Source organism: Lampetra fluviatilis, chromosome 66 (genome assembly GCF_964198595.1).
Source record: "Lampetra fluviatilis chromosome 66, kcLamFluv1.1, whole genome shotgun sequence".
NCBI lineage: Eukaryota > Metazoa > Chordata > Hyperoartia > Petromyzontiformes > Petromyzontidae > Lampetra > Lampetra fluviatilis.
This window is the reverse complement of record NC_136340.1, coordinates 851,500-869,215: the sequence shown is the minus strand read 5'-3', so window position 1 is coordinate 869,215 and position 17,716 is coordinate 851,500. Positions and strand designations below refer to the sequence as shown.

Genomic DNA, 17,716 nt, shown 5'->3' with positions numbered 1-17,716 from the left:
CACATGTAACGCATCCTGCAGTGGGACAATCTCGGCTCGGGGGGTCGGGCCGACCCGCCAGGCCAGATCCTGGCTGTCCTCGGGGCGGCCAGGGTCCTCCGCCCAGAGTGCGAACACCGAGTCGTTCGAGTGGCGAGCGTGCAGGGGGTGTACGGTGGCTACCGGGGTGCGTCGTCGTATCATTGCCGGGGTACTGTGTGGGTTAAACACACGTATAAACAGCCGGCCCCCATCTGCGTTTACCAGTGTGGCTGACCCTACCACCCCATATCGCGATGCCAACTCCGGGTGAGGAGTCAGCATTACCTCGCCTGATGGTCGGAGCGCGGGGTCGGTGGGGGATGTTGCCACCGGCACCAGCATCTCGGTGAGCGGGCCGATGGTGACTGCCGTCGCCAGGATAGCGGCCACAGGTGCGAAGCGGGGGCGCGTCGGTTCTCGTCCCAGGAACGGTATCCGCTCGCCGTTGCTCTCCACGGTGGCGCATCGCTGGCGGGGTTGCACGTTGAGTCCCAGCCGTTCTAAGAGGTCGGTACCTGCGATACACTCGTGACACAACGCACTCGACACGTAGAACTCCTGGGTGCACACCTGACTGCCTATGCGGACCTCTAGGGTGGCTCTCCCCAGCAACCCCATTCCGGCTCCGCTCGCCGTGTGCAGCGCGCGGTCCGGGGCCTACAGGTGGCACACGTCGACCCCGATCGCGCTGCAGTGCGCTGCACTCACGAGCGAGGCCACCGCCCCCGTGTCCAGCAGAATTCGGGTACGCACTCTGTTTACCTCCCCTTCCACCAGCGACGTGGCCCCCGTGATCCCCGCCACCAGCTCCCGTAGCCAGTCGCCAGGAGTCACCGTTCCTGTGGGCGTTGTTGCTGGAACCTGTGTGGAGATCACTCGCTCGCCATTATTCTCATTATCGTCTATTTGTATCGGGACCGCGTCGATTGCACCCCTAGTTGGTCCGCTCTCTAGGGGGCGTTGGAGTTTAACCCCCCGCGTCTGCCTAGCTCGGGTGATTTCAGGACAGTCTCTCACTAGGTGCCCTCGGCGATCGCACATATAACATGCCCGGGGAGGGGGGGCGGCTCCGTAGGAGCCCCCCCGTCCGTTCCCTATCCCCCCTCCGGCACGCCGCTGCCCCGACTCTGCCTCCAGTCGAGCCACTCTCCCAGTTAATCCTCCTACCTCGGCCTGGACCGTCTCTACCATTGTCTCCAGCGCAGTCATGTGTGCCCGTACTTGGGTTACCTTGTTGTCTACTTGGGTTACCCTGTCAGCTACCTGGGTTACCCTGTCGCCTACCTGGGTTACCCTCTCACCTACTTGGGTTATCATATCTCCCATGCCGGCCTGTAACCCGGCTACCCACCCCGGGGTCGTCTCGCTGGGTCTCTGTGGCTCTCTTTCCCGGCCCCTTGCCGTCCTCGCGAGCTCCTGTTCCTCCTCCTCGTCTTCCGAGAGCAGGCTCGCAATGGCGCGCTCTCGTCCCAGCCCCCGGAGCTGCGCGCGTTCGCTGTGAATTCTTTCACACTTACGTGCGCGCTCGACAAGGGTGTTAAAGGGAAGACGTGGGCAGCTCATGTCTGGCTGCCACCACGCCGTGCGAGACAGGTACCGCTGGATTTTCTCGGCGGCCAGTTCCTCAATAACATCAGTTGCGTACCCCGGGCGTGCGATCTTTGTTAACTCGCGCACATCCTCGGCGTAATCACGTAGATCTTCGCCAGGTTGGCGACGGCGCGCCTCTAAGGCCGATTTTGCTTCCTCCTCGTCACGCGTGCCAAAACGCTGATCGAGTCGGCGCATCAGCTCCTCTAGCTGTGTCTGTGCGCTCGCGGGTAACGCTTCTACAAAATCGGCTGCCCGCCCATCAAGATTCATATTAAGTTGACGTACTGCCTGCGCGTCCGTCCATCCATTAATTTCCTTGGCCCCTAAGAGATTGCGGGCGAATGCCTTCCACGAAGGGGCCCCCCGGCCGGTAAATATTAGTCTTATTTTAGCGTGAGGTAACGCGGGGGTCCGTACCGCTTCTGACACCAATTTGTGGGGGTCGCTAGCCCCCGAGATCCCTCCCTCAATAATGCTAACGGCCGGGCTAACATCGTCAATCGCCCCCCCGCTGCTAAGCGAACCGCTGCTAGGTTCCTCACCCATGGTGTGGGAGCCGTCGCCCGAGGATTCCCCTCCACCGCGGGTCCGCGTAGCAGGCATGGTTAATTACGTACGCGCACACCCCCACCCAGCTCTGCACGGCACTCACTCTTGCGCCGCTCTGCGCCGCGAGATAAACCGTACAACAATGCGCAGCCGATTACGCGCTCGAGCCGCGGGGCTGGGGGTCAGGGACCCACCACCGCGCCGCACTTTACGCACGTAACGAGCACACGCAAGCGGGGCACACGCCGACACAAAAGTGCTCTCCCCGGACGTTAACACACACACCTCCGTACCCGCACAATCGTACAGAGACCACGGCCTTTACGCATACAACGACCACACACCCGCGAATGCAGTGCACGCTAATACCACGTTCAAAAACACCCAACAACACGGTTTTGTTACTACGCTCCAGATTTTATTAGCCCTAGTTAACCCACCGAGCCACCCGTGTGTGTGTGTGCGGGCCAGCAAGGCGCTTCTAACCCACTCTCTAGTGGCGTGCAGCCCTATTCTATGCTGCGCTCTCTGTTAAACCGCTTTCCTACTTGTCCTTGCCCCGAACTAACCCTTTCCTACGGATCCTACTCTCCGCTCTGAGGTGTTGTAAGGCGCGTAATACGATACCGTCTGTAGTCCTTGGTGACCTTGCGGCGCTCAGATCGTCCTGCAGACAGTCTAGCGGCTCGCCCGATGACTCCCTCGTCGCTGACTCCGTGTCACAACTCCAGAAGAAGACTGACTCCCCTACTCTGCCCTCCGTCTTTTCTACTATTCACATAAAAGGCTAGGCGCCCCGGTCCCGACCGCCTTGGTCTCTCGACCAATCCTGAGCCTAGGATTTCCCGCCCTTTTGCGATCCCGCCGGCCTTTGACCTTTCGACCAAACAGTAGCCCCGGGTCCTGATCCTAGCTATCTGCCTTGCTGACCCGTGTTTGTGTTTGTATGCGTTTCTAACTGCGGGGCTCTCTGAGCTCGCCGTGGTCGTGCGATTTCAAATCCGCCCACGGCGCCGCAGTGTTACTTGGCCTGGGAAGGGTCCTGTCCAATTCCCTGGCCCTGAGAAACCGTGGGGTAACCCCCCTAGGGGGCAATCGGGTGAAAACTCAGGGTAGGTGACCCGACCACGAGACCCTACGTGGGTGCGGGTGCGTGTTTATGTGGGGGGGGGGTGATGGGGGGCAGTGCGGCGGTGGAAGCCGGGCGGCTCCCTGGCTCGGCAGAGCGGCCCCGTCGCTGTGGCACCACACTTGCTCTTGACTTTAATCACGTGATTTTCACCAATTGTGAAGTAACCGGCTGCTCTAACCAGCTTGAACTTTTGAAGATAAACCCCTCTTCATTTCAATCGGTAATATGCCAAGTATATGGGTTCATTTCTACTTTTTATAATATCAGTCAATCTAGAATAAGTCGAATTCCGAGCGAGTCCTCGATAGTATAGTGGTTAGTATCCCCGCCTGTCACGCGGGAGACCGGGGTTCAATTCCCCGTCGGGGAGAGCAACACTTTTAAAAAAGAAATTGGCCACTGGCTCTCATTGTTATTACAATTAAAAATCACTTGCTGTTCCCTTTTATAACGTTAATTTCACCAAACGTTAAATCACCTGCTGCACTCAAAAGCCTTACCTTTTAAAGATGAATCCTTCAACATTTCAAGCTATTATTTATTGAGTATTAGAGATTATTTCTAGTTATTATTTCTGTCAATCACAAATCTTCCCACTCTGACCGAGTCCTCGATAGTAAAGCCGTTAGGTTCCCCAAATGTAACGCGGGAGACCAGGGTTCAATTCCCCGTCGCGGAGAAAAACTCTTTTTAAAAAAATGGCCACTGGCTCTTATTGTTATTACAATTTAAAAGGACTTGCTCTTGACTTCAATCACGTGATTTTCACCAATTGTGAAGTAACCGGCTGCTCTAACCAGCTTGAACTTTTGAAGATAAACCCCTCTTCATTTCAATCGGTAATATGCCGAGTATATGGGTTCATTTCTACTTTTTATAATATCAGTCAATCTAGAATCAGTCGAATTCCGAGCGAGTCCTCGATAGTATAGTGGTTAGTATCCCCGCCTGTCACGCGGGAGACCGGGATTCAATTCCCTGTCGGGGAGAGCTACACTTTTTAAAATGTTTTGGCCACTGGCTCTCATTGTTATTACAATTTTAAATCACTTGCTGTTCACTTTTATAACGTTAATTTCACCAAACGTTAAGTCACCTGCTGCACTCAAAAGCCTGAACTTTTAAAGATGACTCCTTCTTCATTTCAAACGATTATTTATTAAGTCCTAGTTACAATTTCTGTCAATCACAAATCTGCCCCACTCTGACCGAGTCCTCGATAGTAAAGTCGTTAGGTTCCCCACATGTAACGCGGGAGACCAGGGTTCAATTCCCCGTCGGGAAGAACTACTCTTTAAAAAAAGAAAATGGACACTGGCTCTCATTGTTATTACAATTTAAAATTACTTGCTGTTCCCTTTTATCACGTTAATTTCACCAAACGTTGAGTCACCTGCTGCACTCAAAAGCCTGAACTTTTAAAGATGAATCCTTCTTCATTTCAAGCTATTATCTACTGAGAATATGAGTTTTTTTCTGTTATAATTGCTGTCAATCACGAATTAGCCCGACTCTGACCGAGTCCTCGATAGTAACGTCGTTAGTTTGCCCACATGGAACGCGGGAGACCAGGGTTCAATTCCCCGTCGGGAAGAACTACTCTTTTAAAACATGTTTTGGCCTCTAGCTCTCCTTATTGTTATTACTATTTGAAATGGCGTGCTTTTGATTTTAATCACGTGATTTTCCCTAATCGTTAGGTAACCTGCAGCTCTAACCAGCTAAAACTTTATAGATAAACTCCTCTTCATTTCAATCAGTAATATGCCGAGTATATGGGTTCATTTCTACTTGTTATAATATCAGTCAATCTAGAATCAGTCGAATTCTGAGCGAGTCCTCGATAGTATAGTGGTTAGTATCCCCGCTTGTCACGCGGGAGACCGGAGTTCAATTCCCCGTCGGGGAGAGATACACTTTACAAAAGGTTTTGGCCACTGGATCTCATTGTTATTACAATTCAAAATAACTTGCTGTTCCCTTTTATAACGTTAATTTCACCAAACGTTAAATCACCTGGTGCACTCAAAAGCCTTAACTTTTAAAGATGAATCCATCTTCATTTCAAACGATTATTTATTAAGTATTAAAGATTATTTCTAGTTATAATTTCTGTCAATCACAAATCTGCCCCACTCTGACCGAGTCCTCGATAGTAAAGCCGTTAGGTTCCCCAAATGTAACGCGGGAGACCAGGGTTCAATTCCCCGTCTGGGGAGCAACTCTTTTTAAAAAAATGGCCACTGGCTCTTATTGTTATTACAATTTAAAAGGACTTGCTCTTAACTTCAATCACGTGATTTTCACCAATTGTGAAGTAACCGGCTGCTCTATCCAGCTTGAATTTTTGAAGATAAACCCCTCTTCATTTCAATCGGTAATATGCCGAGTATATGGGTTCATTTCTACTTTTTATAATATCAGTCAATCTAGAATCAGTCGAAAAACGAGCGAGTCCTCGATAGTATAGTGGTTAGTATCCCAGCCTGTCACGCGGGAGACCGGGGTTCAATTCCCCGTCGGGGAGAGCAACACTTTTAAAAAAGAAATTGGCCACTGGCTCTCATTGTTATTACAATTTAAAATCACTTGCTGTTCCCTTTTATAACGTTAATTTCACCAAACGTTAAATCACCTGCTGCACTCAAAAGCCTTAACTTTTAAAGATGAATCCTTCAACATTTCAAGCTATTATTTATTGAGTATTAGAGATTATTTCTAGTTATAATTTCTGTCAATCACAAATCTTCCCACTCTGACCGAGTCCTCGATAGTAAAGCCGTTAGGTTCCCCAAATGTAACGCGGGAGACCAGGGTTCAATTCCCCGTCGCGGAGAAAAACTCTTTTTAAAAAAATGGCCACTGGCTCTTATTGTTATTACAATTTAAAAGGACTTGCTTTTGACTTCAATCACGTGATTTTCACCAATTGTGAAGTAACCGGCTGCTCTAACCAGCTTGAACTTTTGAAGATAAACCCCTCTTCATTTAAATCGGTAATATGCCGAGTATATGGGTTCATTTCTACTTTCTATAATATCAGTCAATCTAGAATAAGTCGAATTCCGAGCGAGTCCTCGATAGTATAGTGGTTAGTATCCCCGCCTGTCACGCGGGAGACCGGGGTTCAATTCCCCGTCGGGGAGAGCAACACTTTTAAAAAAGAAATTGGCCACTGGCTCTCATTGTTATTACAATTAAAAATCACTTGCTGTTCCCTTTTATAACGTTAATTTCACCAAACGTTAAATCACCTGCTGCACTCAAAAGCCTTAACTTTTAAAGATGAATCCTTCAACATTTCAAGCTATTATTTATTGAGTATTAGAGATTATTTCTAGTTATTATTTCTGTCAATCACAAATCTTCCCACTCTGACCGAGTCCTCGATAGTAAAGCCGTTAGGTTCCCCAAATGTAACGCGGGAGACCAGGGTTCAATTCCCCGTCGCGGAGAAAAACTCTTTTTAAAAAAATGGCCACTGGCTCTTATTGTTATTACAATTTAAAAGGACTTGCTCTTGACTTCAATCACGTGATTTTCACCAATTGTGAAGTAACCGGCTGCTCTAACCAGCTTGAACTTTTGAAGATAAACCCCTCTTCATTTCAATCGGTAATATGCCGAGTATATGGGTTCATTTCTACTTTTTATAATATCAGTCAATCTAGAATCAGTCGAATTCCGAGCGAGTCCTCGATAGTATAGTGGTTAGTATCCCCGCCTGTCACGCGGGAGACCGGGTTTCAATTCCCCGTCGGGGAGAGCTACACTTTTTAAAATGTTTTGGCCACTGGCTCTCATTGTTATTACAATTTTAAATCACTTGCTGTTCCCTTTTATAACGTTAATTTCACCAAACGTTGAATCACCTGCGGCACTCAAAAGCCTTAACTTTTAAAGATGAATCCTTCAACATTTCAAGCTATTATTTATTGAGTATTAGAGATTATTTCTAGTTAATATTTCTGTCAATCACAAATCTGCCCAACTCTGACCGAGTCCTCGATAGTAAAGCCGTTAGATTCCCCACATGTGAAGTATTTGAATGACGGCAGGAAACTCCTTGACGGGTAACACACTTTTTATTAAATCTTGACTTGTCACTATACAACGAGTGGTCTCTATTCCTCGGACGACACACACTTCACTCGACACGTGTTGTTACTATTCCTCCGGCTACACACACTTCACTTGACTCGTGTAGCTTCTATTCCTCCGGCTACACACACTTCACTTGACTCGTGTAGCTTCTATTCCACCGGCTACACACACTTCACTTGACTCGTGTAGCTTCTATTCCTCCGGCTACACACACTTCACTTGACTCGTGTAGCTTCTATTCCTCCGGCTACACACACTTCACTTGACCCCGTAACGTCCGTGGAGCCTACAGGCCCACCCCAGCTTGGGCGTGGGCCACAACCTCTGAGTCCCACGAGCCGGCCCTCTCTCGGACGTTCGGCCCCGGGTCCCAGGGTTCCGCCTCCTCCTCCGTCTTCAGTTTTCGCTGGTACTCCCTCCCCGTGCGCCTGTGCGCATCCCCTTATATAGTCCCCGCTCACGGGAGACGGAGTGTATGTGGACCTCGACGTGAGCATCGCTCCTTAGTTGACCAATCACGACGCGCTGTTCCTACGATCCGTTTTCCCCAGCGCGTGTTACCACTACACAACCAATCACGCCGCGCTGCCACACGATCACTCCCTCTCAAGCGCGTCACCGGCACACAGCCAATCACTACCACATAACCCATGACCCCACGCTGACCCCTGATCCTTCACCGTCAGCGCGCGTCACCAACACACACAGCCAATCACTACGCGCTGACACACGATCCCTACCCCAGCGCGTATCACCACTACATCACCCCCTCCCACATAGCTCGCAGCCAGCCCGGCTGCTAAACAACAACACAACACAACGTCAACACAAGAAAAACCCCACCCCCCAGTGTGCCCTGTAACGCAACAACAACAACACAACAACAACAACAACAACCTATGTACAAATCGACAACCAACACAATAAAAGTCAACAACAACACACACAACACCTAGATAAGAAGCTATGTACAGCCCGACGAACAACATAATAAAAGCGAATTCCAGAAAATGAACGCGTCCAGTGTCTCTGCGACTACATGCAGTGACGAGGCGCTCCGGCCGCCTCGACTCCTCAATCGGTAGATCATAACAAGTAGCGCGACCTAGCGCGAGTCCGCCTGGCCGGTGCGTCGTATGGGACGGGACGCTGATGACCGTCCGGTGGCTCCGGCTGCTCTGGACGGCGCGGATCGGGCCTGGAAGGACCGGCCGCGCCGCGAAGATCCGGCCGCCGGTGGTCGGCAGCTGTCAGTTCCGAGACACCTGGGAGCGGATCAGGCGGAGACATGTGAGGATCAGGCAGAGACATTTCCCCCCTTGGGTCGTCGGTCACGTCACATGCTCGGCCCTCACGACACAAAGGGAGGCCATATGGAGGCGAGAACGGTTTCAGTCGGGAGGGGTGGACGTACCAACGGCGCTTTCCCCATTTTATTTGAACGCACTGGGGGCGTGCAACCCGCACGACCTCCACGGGTCCCTGCCATGGCTTCAACAATTTAGGCGACGTAGCCAAAGGTGCCTGAGGGCAATGCAGCCAGGCCCTATCACCTGGTTTCCAGTCGTGCACGGACACCTTCCGTGCACGCAACCGCTCGTTTGCAATTTGGCGAGCCCGCGAATTAAGCCGTGTGGCCTCCCTTGCCTCTGTCAGCTTATGGATATTAAATTTAATATGTTCTGCCAATTTCGAATTTGTTCGTGGTGCGGACAGGCCCAGCTGCGTTTCCATGGGCGGGTCGGCTTCCCGACCGTACATCAGATAGAATGGGGAAAATCCCGTTGCTGAATGGGGGGCCATTCTATACGCGGCGAGGACCCCCGGGACCTGCAGGTCCCAATCAACATGTGCCTCACACACCTGCTGGCACAGCATAGAAGTCAAAGTCCTGTGGAGTCTCTCCACCATCCCGTCCGTTTGTGGGTGGTACGGGGAGGTACGCACCTTCTTAGTACCCAATAGGTCGCACACCTCTTGCAGCAATTTACTTGAAAAAAGTTTTCCTTGGTCGGTCAGCAAGCGTTCGGGAGCCCCCTTGTCCAGGACGTAGCCCTGGACAAAGGCGTCCGTCACAGCCGCCGCCGACTGGTTGGCGAGTGGCCACGCCATAGGCCACCGGGTAAAATATTCGACACCCACCAACAGGTACTTATTACCCCTAGGCGTGACTGGAAAAGGCCCCAAAATATCGAGCGCAACGAGCTCGTTAGTGCGCGAGACCTGAATAGATTGCAGCGGTGGATTAGATGCCACGGACGGTGGTTTCCGTCTGGCGCAATCAACACATCCCTTTAGAATATTCACCACGTCACTCCCCATCCCAGGCCAATAACAGTCACGCTGAAGCAGAGCAAGCGTTTTGTTTACTCCCAAATGCAAGAGGCGTTCATGTGCGGCCAGGACAACTTTCCCCTCACAGCGGAAGGCACCACAAGTGCGTGCCGCCGGGACAAACTATCCCATCTCATTAATAGGCCTTGCTTAAGTACCCAGGAGCCAGTTCGCTCCCGGCCCTCCTCGGGACCCCCCACCCTGCGGCGCAATGCTAGCAGGGAGCTGTCTTCCATTTGGAGACGGCCCCACTCAATCAGCGACAGTGAGAGTAGCGAGTCCTCTCCCTCAGGGGTAGCGGGAACATCCCCGATTGGTGCACCCGCGGTCGCAGCCAACGCCCCCATACCTTCCCCAACTGTCGGTTTACAGCGCGCCGATCCCGATAAGCACGCACATTTGTGACAAGGCGACAATCGCGACAGGGCATCGGCGTTTGTGTGGCGCAACCCCTTACGGTATGTAGTCGTGAACTGATAGTCCTGGAGGACTTCCAACCACCGTGACAATTGGCCCGAGGGTTGGGCGACCCTCAATGAATGCTGAAGCGCCGCGTGGTCCGTCCGGACCGTAAAGTGACGGCCATAGAGATACGGTCTAAATTGTTTTACAAAAAAAACAATAGCAAGCAGCTCGCGATGGGTGACGCAGTAGCGCTGCTCCGCCGGTGACAATACCCTGCTACCATAGGCGACCACTCTTTCGACTCCCCCAACGAATTGCGAGAGCACCCCCCCAATGCCCGTGTTGCTAGCATCCGTGTCTAGCAAGAAGGGACTCGCAAAGTCAGAATAACGCAAGGGTGGGGCACCCACCAAGGCGTCCCGGAAGGAGCAGAACGCGGCCTCCTCCTCCGGTCCCCATCGGAACTTGACTCCTTTTGCCGTTAGAGTGTGCAAGGGTTTTGCAATGGTGGCGAAATGCTCAACGAATCGGCGGTAATAAGAAGCAAAACCGGTGAAACTGCGCACGTCCGAAACTGACGTGGGCGTCGGCCATGAACTGACACAGTCCGTCTTCGCGGGATCGGTAGAGATCCCCGAAGAGTCGACAATGTGGCCCAAGTATCTAACAGACTTACGAAGAAGGTGGCATTTGGCCGGTTTAAACTTTAAATTAGCCGATCGCATTCTCAAGAACACCCCTCTCAATCGCTGGAGGTGTTCCTCAAACGTCTTACTGAAAACAATGACATCGTCAAGGTAAATCAAGCACGTATCCCATTGCAAGCCCGACAAAACCAACTCCATAAGGCGCTGAAACGTCGCGGGAGCGGAGTGAAGTCCCATGGGTAACCGGTTAAACTGGAACAGGCCCCCTGGAGTCCGAAATGCTGTCTTAGGTTTAGACTCGTCGTCGAGTGGCAACTGCCAGAATCCCGATAATAAATCAAGAGTCGAAAAATATCGCGCACCAGACAATGCATCGAGGGACTCGTCCATTCTGGGGAGCGGATACGCGTCAGCCACAGAGATTTTATTCAGGCGACGGAAATCTACGCAAAATCGCAAGGACCCGTCCTGCTTTTTAACCAGCACAATAGGTGCTCCCCAAGGACTGGAAGAAGGCGAAATAATGTCGGCTTTCAGCATATCGTTGACGGCCGACTGAACGTGTTCCTTCTCAGCAGGACTCAGTCGGAAGGGATTTTGCCTGACCGGTGCCGCATCGCCCGTTTCAATATGGTGGCGTAACAGGTTCGTGCACCCAATGTCATACTTATGCTTACTGAACACATCAGAAAACTCTATCAGCAACGCACGCAGCGCACCCAACTGTACCGTTGACAAATCGTTCGAGTCCGCGCACAGCGAATCGACCCATCCAAGGTCCTCCCTCGCTGTGATGTTCCGCGTGGGGCTCGGATCAACCTGCGCAACCAGCCGCTCTTCCGCAGGGACCCGTGCCGCGTGAGCTAGCACGGTGCCCTGCTGAATAACGGCCATCACAAACGGGTCCTTGTCAGCCCGAACCAAAGTGTGAGCCACCGACAAATCGAGACTCCCGACAGCCCTATTTGAAGGACCCAAAAGCATGCCTTGTTCCGAGGTCTCCCCCACCCACGGTTTCCGCAACCGGAGGGGAATTAACATCTGTGAACCCGGGGGCACGTGCACGGTCTGTGTCGCCAACGCTTGTATCGTAGCGCACGCCGTCCGAATTTCAGTAGGGTTCATCAAAAATGAAATACGGCGACCCGATGGTAGGTCAATGCAACGCTGATCGATGAGAATTTTAATGGGCATTTTAGCCAAAAAATCTGTGCCCAATAGACAAGGAACCGCCAAGGAAGAAGAAACGAAAACGGGTCCCAACAATTTATATCTCCAATGCAAATGGACGCCCTAATCTGACCGATAATGCCAAACGATCCCCCATTAGCGGCGTAAAATGGCACGTCCACTGGGAGCAGCGGTCGACATTGGACGGGGAGAATGTTGTAAATGAGGTCCGATATAATAGTCGCCGACGCCCCCGTGTCCACTAACACCCTGACCTCGACCCCATCAATGAATCCCATAACGACGGATGATCCCGCCGAGGCAGCCACTATTCTGTGCCCCAACTCCGACCATTTAATGTCCCCCCGGTCCCGGCCGAACCCCCCTCGCCGAACCGAATCCCCGAACCCTAACCGGCTCTCCTCCGCCGCAACGCGACGGCCCATGTGTGTCGTGCATGTAGGCCGAGCATGTGAGGTGCCGCGACTTGCCGGGGTTAGTAGGGACGACTTGAGGCCTTGGTCGTCGTCCAGCCGAGGTCCCATGGCGCGCGGAGGTCTGTAGACCTTGGCCATGAGACCCAACGCGGCCTTAAGCGTGGAGCGGTCCGACCTCCGTGCTGACGTGAAGGCCACGAGCGCGTTGTCGTCCAACATGGCAGGCAGTGCCCGCAGCGCCGTAGCGTCGGACCAGGCGGACATTTTCTGATGCGCCAGAAATCTGCGCTGGAATTGGCCCCAGTCCCCGCCATCCGCCTTGAAGGCTGACAATGTTGGAAGGCGCTGTTGAAAGATGAAGTCGTCCTCTGCCTCGTGGTTCCTCCCCGCCGCTCCGTCGGTGTGCGAGATGGCGGCCCCAATGGCGGGTGTCTGATGGCGGTCCACAGCGCGCGTTGATGACGTAAGCGGGCGCGCTTGGAGAACCGCCGCCACGTGGTGCTCGCTGTTCCCGCCAAAAGATGGCCGTGCAGTAGAAAGGGCGGAAATCCCCCAGTCATTTTGGCGGGAATCCGCGGGGCGACCCTGTTGAATGTCCGCCGACGTCCCCGCTCCTCCCGACGTGCTGATCTCCGCCAGGATGGACGCGGCGGCGAGCAGCAGCTCCGCCAGACGGGAGTGCGCCTCGCGGAGCACGGCTTTGGTCCCCAATCGCTCGTCCAGCGCCCTCGGCGGATCCTGCGGCGTCGGCATTTCTTCTTCCTCACCCCCCGATGCCAGCTGGCCCGAGTCGTCAAGGTTATCCTCGTGGTCAATCTCGTGAGTCCGACGGGTCTTCCTTGTATCCATGCTTGGAAGACTGTTTCACTTCTGACGCCAGTTGAAGTATTTGAATGACGGCAGGAAACTCCTTGACGGGTAACACACTTTTTATTAAATCTTGACTTGTCACTATACAACGAGTGGTCTCTATTCCTCGGTCGACACACACTTCACTCGACACGTGTAGTTACTATTCCTCCGGCTACACACACTTCACTTGACTCGTGTAGCTTCTATTCCTCCGGCTACACACACTTCACTTGACTCGTGTAGCTTCTATTCCTCCGGCTACACACACTTCACTTGACTCGTGTAGCTTCTATTCCTCCGGCTACACACACTTCACTTGACTCGTGTAGCTTCTATTCCTCCGGCTACACACACTTCACTTGACCCCGTAACAGCCGTGGAGCCTACAGGCCCACCCCAGCTTGGGCGTGGGCCACAACCTCTGAGTCCCACGAGCCGGCTCTCTCACGGACGTTCGGCCCCGGGTCCCAGGGTTCCGCCTCCTCCTCCGTCTTCAGTCTTCGCTGGTACTCCCTCCCCGTGCGCCTGTGCTCATCCCCTTATATAGTCCCCGCTCATGGGAGACGGAGTGTATGCGGACCTCGACGTGAGCATCGGTCCTTAGTTGACCAATCACGACGCGCTATTCCTACGATCCGTTTTCCCCAGCGCGTGTTACCACTACACAACCAATCACGCCGCGCTGCCACACGATCACTCCCTCTCAAGCGCGTCACCGGCACACAGCCAATCACTACCACATAACCCATGACCCCGCGCTGACCCCTGATCCTTCACCATCAGCGCGCGTCACCAACACACACAGCCAATCACTACGCGCTGACACACGATCCCTACCCCAGCGCTTATCACCACTACACATGTAACGCGGGAGACCAGGGTTCAATTTCCCGTCGGGGAGAGCAACTCTTTTTAAAAAAATGGCCACTGGCTCTCATTGTTATTACAATTTAAAAGGACTTGCTCTTGACTTTAATCACGTGATTTTCACCAATCGTTAGGTAACCTGCTGCTCTAACCAGCTTGAACTTTTAAAGAAAAACCCCTCTTCATTTCAATCAGTAAAATGCCGAGAATATGGGTTCATTTCTATTTGTTATAATATCAGTCAATCTAGAATCAGTCGCATTCTGAGCGAGTCCTCGATAGTATAGTGGTTAGTATCCCCGCCTGTCACGCGGGAGACCGGGGTTCAATTCCCCGTCGGGGAGAGCAATACTCTTTAAAATGTTTTGGCGACTGGCTCTCATTGTTATTACAATTTAAAATCACTTGCTGTTCCCTTTTATAACGTTAATTTCACCAAACGTTAAATCACCTGCTGCACTCAAAAGCCTTAACTTATAAAGATGAATCCTTCAACATTTCAAGCAATTATTTATTGAGTATTAGAGATTATTTCTAGTTATAATTTCTGTCAATCACAAATCTGCCCCACTCTGACCGAGTCCTCGATAGTAACGTCGTTAGTTTTCCCACATGGAACGAGGGAGACCAGGGTTCAATTCCCCGTCGGGGAGAAAAAATCTTTTTTAAAAAATGGCACTGGCTCTCATTGTTATTACAATTTATAAGGACTTGTTCTTGACTTCAATAACGTGATTTTCACCAATTGTGAAGTAACCTGCTGCTCTAACCAGCTTGAACTTTTAAAGATAAACCCCTCTTCATTTCAATCGGTAATATGCCGAGAATATGGGTTCATTTTGTTGTATATGTTGGGTATCAAAATGTTGATGTGTTGTATGCGTGCGTGGGTGAAATTATTATGTTGTATATGTGGGTTATGAATATTCAGTGAAAATAATAATAATCAAATGAAATTTGGCCAAATGTGTAATTATCCGGAAATATGTTAATTTATGTAATTATGCACATTTAGTTATGCCAATTCGAGAGGTAATCGTAGTAATTATGCGAGTGGGTGTAATTATGATAATGCAAGTCGTTATGATAACCAGACCCCGCCTCGGTGACGAGGGTGGGTTATCGATCGGAATAAGGCAATTAATCGTATGCAGTTATGCAGGTGTGGTGTAAGTATGCAAGATTAACTTAGATTAACTCGGCATCGTTGTCTAGGTTCGTCTCATTCTCGCTTATCTTTAGGTCCCCGGTTCACCCCGTTATCGCTTTAACATTTACTGAGTATGTATGTGTGTTTATTAAGGTCACCAAGTTCAGATCTCAACGCAGAAGCAGATCTTATGCATAGACTTCAGGAAAGAATCACACAACCACTTCTGTATTAATCAATTTATTACTAATTCAACCTCAACTATGATATAGTATGCGAACTCTCAATCCCGGAACGTCAACACGTTATCAGTACAGTATCATCAATGATTGTCTGATTTCACTTGACAACGGCACATGGATCCCGCATAACGCGATGGTTGTTAGTGAGAGAGAGAGTCGTTAAAACATGCAAATACTATGCTAAGAAAAACCTTAACTTTAATGAATGATTATACTCAATATTGTTCACGCAGTACCGCCCTCCTTATTGATCATACGCAACCCTTATCACGTTGTTAGCACCTTGGGTCACGGGACAGTTGAATATTCTGTAGAGGATGCGAGTACGTGCGGCGATTATGACTGAAAGATACTTGAAAGATTATACGGCGATAAAAAAAACACAATCAAAACAGTTATTATTCTTAAAGGCACCAATCTCAACAGATACATCGGCAGGTTATCTGACAACAGAATGGCTCGGAGTAAGGGCCTGCGACGGTGCTCTTTTTCCGAAGATCGTTATCTTATGTCAAATTTACTAATTGGGGACCAGATCACCTGATAAGGATCTGGTGGGCCACCACTCCCCACGTGAGCGTGGCTCGGCGGAAGGAGGTGCCAAGAATCAATTCGTATTGATGGATCTGTTGGGAATTTATGCGATTAAGAGTACAGCCCACTAAATATTAAAGATAAAATTACGAATACTCTTATAAACGACGGATGGCCATCACTCGGTCTCGAGTGTTTCTTCACAGCCACGGATGGCTTATGGGTTCGAGTGTGTTTGAGTGGTAAGAGTGGTCTTGAATAGTCAATGTTCGGAGTCGGTTCTTTATGTCAAACAGACGCCTGGTGGTCGTGTGGTGAGGGGGCGGTGCGCGTCATACGTATCAGGCGCTCTCCTGTCGCCGTGTTGAATTGGTTTGGATGCCTGTTGATACGCTGTCGTAGTTCGGAACCCGGTCGGTAGGTGGCGCCCACAGCTCGCTCGCAGCGCGCAGTGCTGGGTCGTCGCCTCGTCGCCAAACCGCGACCTTCAGCTGCAGCAGAGACCTCCGACTCGGCAGAGGTTGGCCCACGCAGGCCGAGTTGAGCTGTCAAGCGGGTCTTGCCCGCCTGCAGAGGAGATGGGGAGTCGCTTGAGTCGAGCCCCGAGAGCCGGCTGAACTCGGCTGAGTCCCAGACGAGCAGAAGAGTCGAGCCGACCCGTTGGTCGCAGCTCGCTCCTGAGTCGACCCGCTCGGTCGAGCTGAAGATGAGTCGAGCCGACCCGCTGGTCGCAGCTCGCTCCTGAGTCGACCCGCTGGTCGAACTCCTGAGCCGACCCACTGGTCGAACTCGGCTGATGAGTTGACACTCCTGGTCGAACTGGTTTCCAATGCTCAGGGTCCTTTCTTTTATGCCGAAAAATCCCTTTGGGTCCTGCCCACAAGGCGGGGTTTCTTTCGATTTTTGCTGTGTCAGGATCTGTCCGTAGGTAGGTGTGTCCATGTGTGTGTCCGTACGTCCGTGTCCTTGTGTGCATCACCCACGGTATATTCCGTTGTCATACTCCCTCCATAAAATCCATGAGCAAACAATCAGATGTTACAAATTGCCTCGAAATCGTCTCTCTGTCTGGGTGCAATATTATCTCTTGTCTGGCCTTCTTCATGAACCAAAACACAGACGTTACAAATCGTCTCACAGGCGCCTCTGTCCGTGTTGCACGACTTGGAGGGAGGGGCACACTCCCTCCGACCCTCACAGACGCACACAGACATGGTTAAAAAGTTTTAAATTAACATTTGTCCCTTACCATTTCCCAGTTATGATTCTGTATGTAACCTCAGGTGTGTCGTTTCCCATCGTGGTGCTTGACCCAAGTGGAGGTGCCTCCCCGAGCACATACACACTCCCATCCCGCGCTGCGGGGATACAAAGACGGCCGGGATCTTCCTTTCTCTCCGACCCTGGGTTTAACATCGCTCTTTTATTATGTATTTTATTTCGACCTGGTGGTGATTTATCCCGCTATCCTGGCTTTTCATAAGTTTTACTTTTGTCTTTTCATGCATAGGCTTATTATTATTAATTTATTTCCGATATCTTAGGTTAAGGGGTAAGTTTCTTGATCCTAGGAATTCGTATTCCTTGGTGTCTGCATGGTTATATAAGCGGAATATAGTTGACGGTGAATAGCGTTAACATTGATGTTATGTACGATATTATGTATTGTGATGTCTTTA

General features: G+C 51.2%; 3 non-coding genes across 3 annotated transcripts; all 3 read left to right on the top strand.

The window, feature by feature from the left end:
* The first annotated feature begins 3,593 nt into the window (after positions 1–3,593).
* TRNAD-GUC (transfer RNA aspartic acid (anticodon GUC)) lies at positions 3,594–3,665 on the top strand. The gene has a single exon. It is a non-coding gene; the product is annotated as a tRNA-Asp (tRNA).
* Positions 3,666–6,369: 2,704 nt separating this feature from the next.
* On the top strand, positions 6,370–6,441 carry TRNAD-GUC (transfer RNA aspartic acid (anticodon GUC)). Its single transcript has one exon. It is a non-coding gene; the product is annotated as a tRNA-Asp (tRNA).
* Positions 6,442–14,383: 7,942 nt separating this feature from the next.
* On the top strand, positions 14,384–14,455 carry TRNAD-GUC (transfer RNA aspartic acid (anticodon GUC)). The gene has a single exon. It is a non-coding gene; the product is annotated as a tRNA-Asp (tRNA).
* The last annotated feature ends 3,261 nt before the right edge of the window (positions 14,456–17,716 follow it).